This window comes from Pristiophorus japonicus, chromosome 28 (genome assembly GCF_044704955.1).
Source record: "Pristiophorus japonicus isolate sPriJap1 chromosome 28, sPriJap1.hap1, whole genome shotgun sequence".
NCBI lineage: Eukaryota > Metazoa > Chordata > Chondrichthyes > Pristiophoridae > Pristiophorus > Pristiophorus japonicus.
The window spans coordinates 393,014-403,697 of NC_092004.1; the positions used below are offsets into that span (position 1 = coordinate 393,014).

The following is a 10,684-nucleotide window of genomic DNA, read 5'->3' on the forward strand; positions in this document are numbered from 1 at the left end:
ACCGCGCTGAACTGGACCTGTCCACACTGAGTGTATCCACGCTGAACAGGACCTTTCCATATTGAGAGTAACCACGCTGAACTGGACCTGTCCACATTGAGTGCAACTGTGCTAAACTGGACCTGTCCACATTGAGAGTAACTGTGCTGAACTGGACCTGTCCACACTGAATGTAACCGCGCTGAACTGGACCTGTCCACACTGCGTGTAACCACGCTGAAATGGACCTGTCCACACTGAATGTAACCGTTCTGAACTTGACCTGTCGACATTGAGAGTAACCGTGCTGAACTGGACATGTCCACACTGAGTGTAACCGTGCTGAACTGCATCCGAGCATACTTAGTGTAAACGTACTGAAGTGCACCTGTCCGCACTGAATACACAGACTCTTGGATGAAAGTGGGTGTACAGACCATGTGGTATCTGGAGCAAGATCCTTTGACAAGGGCTCGCCGGACACGGGCTGGATAATGTCAGAGACAGCAACCTGGTTGCGTTGTACGTCTGCAAGAGCAGAGGTTCTCTTGTCAGTTACACGTTCTGCTGAAAACTATTAAATCAGCATTAAGCATTTAAACCCGCGAATTCGTCGTGTACACAGTTCAGTCTCGCCATGGCAACAGAATATTGAGATTTTTAATTTATTTTTCAAGAATTGTCATGCTGTAATCTGTGCATACTTCACTTTATTCCCGTATCAGAACTGTTTGAAGACATTGCCTTCCATCAAAACATAACCACGATGCTGACAGCTGCTGCACTAATCTGTTTGTTTCAATTAGTTTAATTAATATAAAAATCAGGCCATGTGGTGATATCCCTGGAGCTCATAATCAGGTATAAATGTGACAATCTCTGATTGTAGTGCAGAACAGGCTCAGAGCTTCTGATAGAAATGCACGGAGTACCAAAAGCTCTGGCGTTTGCTATTTACTATCCCGTCATCCCGGGGTTCCAGGTAAAGTACTTCAGTTAATTATTGGTTACGAGAAACAATAGTTAACTGTATCACTGACCTTATTTCTGTCAATGCTTCTCACCTTTCAATTGGTTATTTCTGACGTTGCAAGATCTATGTTACCCCATTTAATGGAATCATCTTTTTACCTTAATGGAATCACGACTTAAATTGAGTGTCTGATTCTTACTTATTTGTTTTAATATGTTTTCCAGAGAGCCGCATCTTCAACGGTATCACTTTATTTGTTCAGAGTGATGTTTCATTGAAATTGAACAGTATATGTCACTGCCCTGTGACTGGTATCACATTCTTATAACTTTGTACATAAATTTCCTGTTGTGTGATTGATACTTCACTGTGAATTGGTATAATCGCACGAGTATAACCGTGTTCATTGTATTTACTAGTGGGTTATTGTTAGTGCTCTGTTCGTGGTATCACACCATTATAATCATATGCATATATTTCCTTTTGTGTTATTGGTAATTCTTCTTCTTCTTAAGTAGCCCCTCGGACTCAAGGATGAATTAAATGTAATTCATTGTGAGTGTTTGTATCGCACTAGTACAACTGTACCTATATTACTTGTTGTGTTATTAGTATTTCACTGTAAGTGGTATTATCGCACTATCATAACTGTGCACATATATGTACTATTGTGTTGTTGGTATTTCACTGTGAATCGTATTATCACGCATGTATAACCGTGCCCATATATTTGCTGGTAGTTCTTGCAATTCAGTATACTGTATTCGATGGTCATGTTGCGGTCTTAGCTATATTAGGGAGATGAAACGCTCGTTGGTTGATCGCTTTGCTGAACACCTTCATTATGCCGCACGTATGACACTGAGCTTCTGCTCATCTGTCGTTTTGATACTCCACCCCACTCCCACCGTGATCTCTCTGCCCTAGGCCTCCTGCCCTGTTCTAATGCAGCTCAAAGGAAATTCTAGGAAAAGCAAATCGTCTTTCGCTTAGGTAATTTACAAAGTTCCGGACTCAACATTGAAATCAACAATTTCAGAACATAACCACCATTTGTTCTGACACCAGTTGTTGGTAATAATTCTGCTGTCATCATTTACACCTCCGCTAGATCCATCTTCTTTTTTTTTTTCTTGTCACATTAGCATCCCTTGTTATCTTGCATCTTCATCCTTTTTGTCATTTAAACACTGCTGCCACCTAACCAATCATTGATCTTCGCTTTTTTCTTTCCTTCTCTCGACGCATTTCCCTGCCTCTGCACTTGCATATCGATCGTTATACAGTTCCCAGCAGAGTCCATCGACCTCACATGTTAACTGTTTCTATTTCTACAGATGCTGCCTGACCCACAGAGTAATTGAAGCACTTTCTGTTTTTATTTCAGATTTCCAGCATCCGCAACATTTTGCTTTTGTACATGTATGTCCTATTATGTTATTGTTGCTGTACTGAGAATCATATGGTCAACAGCTACAACATGCTCTTTGAAAGTGGAAAAACGCTGCACTGGAGCGTTATGCAACATATTTTTACAACTAACCACATGAAGACATATCACCTCACCAGAAGTTTGGGCAAATACATAACTATTGAGGAGCTTCGAAAAGGAGGAAGTCGATGCAAAGATCTCGTAGTGAAGCAGGCTGAAGGAGGTTGGAGAGATTGGAAGCTATGGAGAGATTTGCAAACATCTGTGAGCATTTTAAATTTGAGACGTTGCTGGACCAGAAGCTAATGTCGGTCAGCGAACACATTTGTGATGGGTGAAAGGGTCTTCGTGCAAGTGACGATTTGGGCGGCAGATTTTTGAATGAGCTCAAGTTCATGGAGGGTGGACAGTGGCATACCGGCCAAGAGAATATTGGAATAGTCACGTCTAGAGATAATAAACGCATGGATGAGGGTTTGAACAGCCAGGAACGGAGACGGGCGATGCTACCGAGCTGCAAACAGACGGTCTTGGTGAGGGAGCGGACATGTGGTTTCAAACTCGATGCAGGTTCAAATAAGGCACCAACATGCGAACAGTCTGGTCAACCTCAGATAGTTGCCAGGCAGAGGGAAGGTGTCGGTGGCTAAGGAACGGAGTTGGTGGCAGGGCATTTTCTGTCACCCACAGGACATAATCCGTTTTGAATGTATTTTGCCTATTTTTATTGCCTCTCCTTGATACCCTGTCAAATATCTTCTTTAATGCGTTAATGAAATGTTATTTGTTTTGTCAATTGTTTTGGTTTCGATGTGTTCGATGCTTTCGTGTTCTCTATTATGATTCATTATATTATTTTATATTCCGATATCATTCGCTTGTCTTTTAATCCGGGTGATTATTAAAGCAAGATTACGTGTCAAAGCTGTAAAATTCACATACAATCCTGTCAAACGGTTGATTTTGCCGGGAGACGGACCACTAAGTTTCCTGTTGTCCTCTCACATAAATTCACTCTCTCTCGCCCTCCACCTCCTTTACAGCTAACTTGGCAGTGATTGTAATCCTGTCCAGAGGAAGGTGCGGTCTCTCCAGATGTGTCACTCGGTACCTGTTGTCCATGGCGGTGGTGGATCTCCTGGTCATTATCACTGCTGTGATAATAAACCGGATTGCTGGTATTTATTTAATGTACAGTTTCCTGTCCATTACTCCAGTCTGTCGTGTGCGTTCTGCTTTCATTTATGCATCCATAGACAGTCCTGTCTGGTTAACGATCGTCTTTACCTTTGATCGATTGGTGGCCATTTCTTGCCAGAAGCTGAAGACAAAATATTGCGCCGCGAAAACAGCGGCGATAGTTATAGGAACTGTCTATGCTCTGAGCTTCTTGCAAACTACCATAATGTATTTTATTTACGAACCTTTATACATAATTAACAACATACCCTGGTTCTGCAGGGTAAAATCGGAATTTTATACCTCAGCTGCATGGGCTGCATATGACTGGATTTGCCGCATTTTAACTCCATTGCTCCCGTTCGTTCTGATTTTGCTGCTCAATGCTCTGACTATCAGACACATTCTAGTGGCCATTAGGATCCGTAGGAGACTCCGGGGCCAAGCAGTGAAGAGAATCAGAGCGACCCAGAGATGGAGAACCGGAGAAAGTCAATCGTCTTACTCTTCTGCATGACGGGCAGTTTAATCCGGTTATTTTTATTGTTTCTGATAACTTTCCTTTATGTACGGATTGCGAAGGTTCGTTATTTCTCAGGTTCCAATTTCAAGGAATCAAATGTTATTCTGGAGGAAAGTGGTTTTATGCTTCAGTTTTTGAGTTCCTGCATCAACCCATTTATTTATGTAGGGACGCAGATTAAATTCAGGGAGGATTTGAAGAATGGGGTAAAATACCCACTGAGTTTCCTTGTTAAATTATTTCAATGCTGAAAATAATAAAAGCCAGCATGAATTGTACGTTATATTCCGTGCTGTGCTCTTCGTCCCCATGTCAGACAAGGTCAGCCCTCCCAGATACGTAGTCACGCACTCTAATATCTTATCCAATGTAAAAGTAAGAGTGTATCAGAAAACATAGAAACATAGAAAATAGGTGCAGGAGTAGGCCATTCGGCCCTTCGAGCCTGCACCGCCGTTCAATGAGTTCATGGCTGAACATGTAACTTCAGTACCCCATTCCTGCTTTCTCGCCATATTCTTGGAGCCCCCCTAGTAGTAAGGACTACAGCTAACACCTTTCTGAATATATTAAGTGAATTGGCTCAACAACGTTATGTGGTAGAGAATTCCATAGTTTCACCACTCTCTGGGAGAATAAGTTTCACCTCATCTCGGTCATAAATGGCTTTCCCCTTATTCTTAGACTATGATCCCTGGTTCTGGACTTCCCCAACATTGGGGACATTCTTCCTGCATCTAACCTGTCTAAACCCGTAAGAATTTTAAACGGTTCTATGAGATCCCCTCTCATTCTTCTGAACTCCAATGAATACAAGCCCAGTTGATCCAGTCTTCCTTGATATGTCAGTCCTGCGTCCCGTGAATCTCTCTGCTGAAACTTATCTGCACTCCCTCAATAGAACGAATGCCCTTCCTCAAGTTCGGAGACCCAAACTTTGCACAATACTCCAGGTGTGACCTCACCAAGGCCCTGTACATCTGTAGTATTACATTCCTGCCCCTGTACTCAAATCCTTTCGCAATGAAGGCCAACATGCCATTTACTTTCTTAACCGCCTGCTGCACCTGCATGCCAAGCTTCAATGACTGATGTAAAAAAACACCCAGGTCTCATTGCACCTCCCCTTTTCCTAATCTGACACCATTCAGAGAATCGTCTGTCTCTCTGTTTTTACCACCAAAGTGGATAACCTCACATTTATGCACATTATACTTCATCAGCCAAGCATTTGGCCACTCACCTAACCTATCCGAGTCACTCTGCAGCCTCATTGCATCCTTCTCGCAGCTCACACTGCCACCCAACTGAGTGTCATCCGCAAATTTGGAGATACGACATTTAATACCCTCGTCTAAATGATTAATGTACAGTGTAAACAGCTAATGCCCCAGTACAGAAACTTGCAGTACCCCACTAGTCACTGACTCCCATTCTGAAAAGTACACGATTACTCCGACTCTTTGCTTCATGTCTGCCAACCAGTTCTCAATCCACGTCAACACACTACCCCAAATCCCATGTGCATTAACTTTGCGCATTAATCTCTTGTGTGGGACCTTGTCGAAAGCCTTCTGAAAGTCCAAATACACCACATGAACTGGTTCTCCCTTGTCCACTCTACTGAAAACATCCTCAAAAGATTCCAGAAGATTTGTCAAGCATGATTTCCCTTTCACAAATCCATGCTGACTTGGACTTAACCATGTCACCTCTTTACAAGTGCGCTGCTATGATATCCTTAATAATTGATTCCATTATTTTACCAACTGCCAATGTCTGGCTGATTGGTATATAATTCCATATTTTCTCTCTCCCTCCTTTTTTAAAAAGTGCGGTTACATTGGCTACCCTCCACTCGATATTAACTGATCCAGAGCCTATCGAATGTTGGAAAATGACTGTCAATGCATCCGCTATTTCCAAGGCCACATCCATAAGTACTCTGGGATGCAGTCCATCAGGCCCTGGGGATTTATCAGCCTTCAACCCCATCAATTTCCCCAACACAATTTGCAGACGAACAAGGATTCCCTCAGTTCCTCCTTCTTACTAGCCCCTCTGACACCTTTTATATCCGGAAGGTTGTTTGTGTCCTCCTTCGTCAATACCGAACCAAAGTACTTGTTGAATTGGTCTGCCATTTATTTGTTCCCCGAAATGACTTCCCCTGATTCTGACTGCAGAGGACGTACGTTTGTATTTACGAACCTTTTTCTCTTTACACATCAATAGAAGCTTTTGCAGTCCGTCTTAATGTTCACTGAAAGCTTCCTCTCGTACTCTATTTTCCCTGCCCTGATCAAACCCTTTGTCCTGCTCTGCTGAGTTCTAAATTTCTCCCAGTCCCCGGGTTCACTGATATTTCTTGACAATTTGTATCAAACATCCTTGGCTTTTATAATATCCTTGATTTCCCTTTGATAACCACGGTTGAGCCACCTGCATCAGCCCACAATTCATTCTTGAAACCTGTTATCATTTAGATTCCATTTCTCTTGCTGCTGCTGACTGCGGACTGGGAAATTACCACCAGCCCAAGTGACATAGGCTATCTTTACATTCATATGGGAGATTGAGAATCCAAGCTCTAACTTGTGATTGGAAATTAATATTAACTGTTTAATGAAGGGACCCAATATCTACCTGGGAATGGTTTAGATACTGCGTGTCTATATTCTGAAATACGAGCTGCACTGTCCCCAAACATGTTTCATTACTCATTGGATAATGGGTGCCCGCAGTGTCCGCACACATTGCTCACATTCATTAGGCAATGGCCGCACTACCCCCACACATTGTTCACATTAACTGGGCAATGACCTCACTGCCCCACACATTGCTCACACTCACTGGGCAATGACCGCACTGCCCCCACACATTGTTCACACTCACTGGGCAATGACCTCACTGCCCCACACATTGTTCACACTCACTGGGCAATGACCGCACTGCCCCCACACATTGTTCACAATCACTGGGCAATGACCGCACTGTCCCCACACATTGCTCTCATTCACTGGGCAATGGCCGCACTCTCCCCACACATTGGTCACATTCACTGGGCAATGACCGCACTGCCCGCACACATTGTTCACATTCACTGGACAATGACTGCATTGCCCCCACATATTGCTCACATTCACTGGGCAATGGCCGCACTGCCCCCACACATTGATCACATTCACTGGACAATGACCGCACTGCCCCCACACATTGTTCACACTCACTGGGCAATGACCGCACTGTCCTCACACATTGCTCTCATTCACTGGGCAATGGCCACACTCTCCCCACACATTGCTCTCATTCACTGGGCAATGGCCGCACTCTCCCCACACATTGCTCACATTCACTGGGCAATGACAGCACTGCCCGCACACATTGTTCACATTCACTGGACAATGACCGCATTGCCCCCACACATTGTTCACACTTACTGGGCAATGACCGCACTGCCCCCACACATTGTTCACATTCACTGGGCAATGACCGCACTCTCCCCACACATTGTTCACACTCACTGGGCCATGGCCGCACTGCCCCCACACATTGCTCACACTCACTAGCAATGTCCGGACTGTCCCCACACATTGCTCACATTCATCGGGCAATGACCGCACTGCACCCACTTATTGTTCACAATCACTGAGCAATGACCGCACTGTCCCCACATATTGCTCACATTAACTGGCCAATAACTGCACTGTCCCCACACATTGTACACAATCACTGGGCAATGACCGCACTGCAGTCGCACATTGCTCACATTCACTTGGCAGTGATCGCACTGTCCTCACACATTGCTCACATTAACTGGGCAATGACCGCACTGTCCCCACATATTGTTCACAATCACTGGACAATGATCGCAGTGTCCCCACACATTGCTTACATTAACTGGGCAATGGCCGCACTACCCCCACAAATTGTTCACAATCACTGTGCAATGACCGCACTGTCCCCACACAATGCTCAAATTAACTGGGCAATGAACGCACTGCCGCCACACATTGCTCACATTAACTCTGCAATGACCGCACTGTCCCCACACATTGTTCACAATCACTGGGCAATGACCGCACTGTCCTCACACATTGTTCACAATCACTGGGCAATGACCGCACTCTCCCCACTCCTTGTTCACACTCACTGGGCAATGACCGCACTGTCCCCACACATTGTTCACAATCACTGGGCAATGACCGCACTGTCCCCACACATTGCTCACACTAACTGAGCAATGACTGCACTGTCCCCACACATTGCTCACATTCTCTGGGCAATGACCGCACTGTCCCCTCACATTGTTCACACTCACTGGGCAATGGCCGCACTGTCCCCACACATTGCTCACATTAACTGGGCAATGACCGCATTGTCCCCACACATTGCACACATTAACTGGGCAATGGCCGCACTACGCCCACATATTGTTCACAAGCACTGTGCAATGACTGCACTGCCTCCACACATTGCTCAAATTTACTGGGCAATGAACGCACTGCCCCCACACATTGCTCACATTAACTCTGCAATGACCGCACTGTCCCCACACATTGTTCACAATCACTGGGCAAGGCCGCACTCTCCCCACTCATTGTTCACACTCATTGGGGAATGACCGCACTGTCCCCACACATTGTTCACAATCACTGGGCAATGACCGCACTGTCCCCACACGTTGTTCTCAATCACTGGGCAATGGCCGCACTGCCCCAGCACATTGTTCACATTAATTGGGAAATGACCGCACTGCCCCCACAAATTGTTCACATCAACTCGGCAATGACCGCACTGCCCCCACACATTGCTCACATTCACTGGGCAATGACCGCACTGCCCCCACACATTGTTCACAATCACTGGGAAATGACCGCACTGCCCCCACACATTGCTCACACTAATTGAGCAATGACCGCACTGTCCCGACACATTGTTCACATTAACTGGACAATGACCGCACTGCCCCCACACATTGTTCACATTAACCGGACAATGACCGCACTGCCCCCACACATTGCTCACATTCTCTGGGCAATGACCGCACTGCCCCCACACATTGTTCACATTAACTGGACAATGACCGCATTGCCCCCACACTTTGCTCACATTCACTGGGCAATGGCCGCACTGTCCCCACACATTGTTCACACTCAATGGGCAATGACCGCACTGCCCCCACACATTGCTCACACTCACTGGCAAAGTACGGACCGACCCCACACATTGCTCACATTCACCGGGCAATGACCGCACTGCCCCCACTTATTGTTCACAATCACTGAGCAATGACCGCACTGTCCCCACACATTGCTCACTTTAACTGACCAATAACTGCACTGTCCCCACACATTGGTCACAATCACTGGGCAATGATCGTACTGTCGTCACACATTGCTCACATTCACGGGGCAATGACCGCATTGTCCTCAAACATTGCTCACATTAACAGGGCAATGACCGCACTGTCCCCACACATTGTTCACAATCACTGGACAATGATCGCAGTGTCCCCACACATTGCTCACATTAACTGGGCAATGGCCGCACTACCCCCACACATTGCTCTCATTCACTGGGCAATGGCCGCACTCTCCCCACACATTGCTCACATTCACTGGGCAATGACCGCACTGCCCGCACACATTGTTCACATTCACTGGACAATGACCGCATTGCCCCCACACATTGTTCACACTGACTGGGCAATGACCGCACTCTCATCACACATTGTTCACACTCACTGGGCAATGACCGCACTGTCCCCACACATTGTTCACATTCAATGGGCAATGACCGCACTGCCCCCACACATTGCTCACACTCACTGGGCAATGGCCGGACTGTCCCCACACATTGCTCACATTCACCGGGCAATGACCGCAATGCCCCCACTTATTGTTCACAATCACTGAGCAATGACCGCACTGTCCCCACACATTGCTCACATTAACTGGCCAACAACTGCACTGTCCACACACATTGTTCACAATCACTGGGCAATGGCCGCACTGTCCCCACACATTGCTCACATTAACTGGGCAATGACCGCAGTGTCCCCACATATTGCACACTTTCACTGGGCATTGACGCACTGTCCCCACACATTGTTCACATTCACTGGGCAATGACCGCACTCTCCCCGCACATTGTTCACACTCACTGGGCAATGACCGGACTGTCCCCACACATTGTTCACATTCACTGGGCAATGACCGCACTCTCCCCACACATTGTTCACACTCACTGGGCAATGACTGCACTGTCCCCACTCATTGTTCACACTCAATGGGCAATGACCGCACTGCCCCCACACATTGCTCACACTCACGAGCAATGTCCGGACTGTCCCCACACATTACTCACATTCACCGGGCAATGACCGCACTGCACCCACTTATTGTTCACAATCACTGAGCAATGACCGCACTGTCCCCACACATTGCTCATATTAACTGGCCAATAACTGCACTGTCCCCACACATTGTTCACAATCACTGGACAATGATCGCAGTGTCCCCACACATTGCTCACATTAACTGGGCAATGGCCGCACTGCCCCCACAAATTGTTCACAATCACTGTGCAATGACCG

At 46.1% G+C, this 10,684-nt stretch overlaps 1 pseudogene; it reads left to right on the forward strand.

Annotated features, from left to right (window-relative positions):
- The first annotated feature begins 898 nt into the window (after window positions 1–898).
- On the forward strand, window positions 899–4,337 carry LOC139239566 (probable G-protein coupled receptor 139; annotated as a pseudogene).
- Window positions 4,338–10,684: the final 6,347 nt, after the last annotated feature.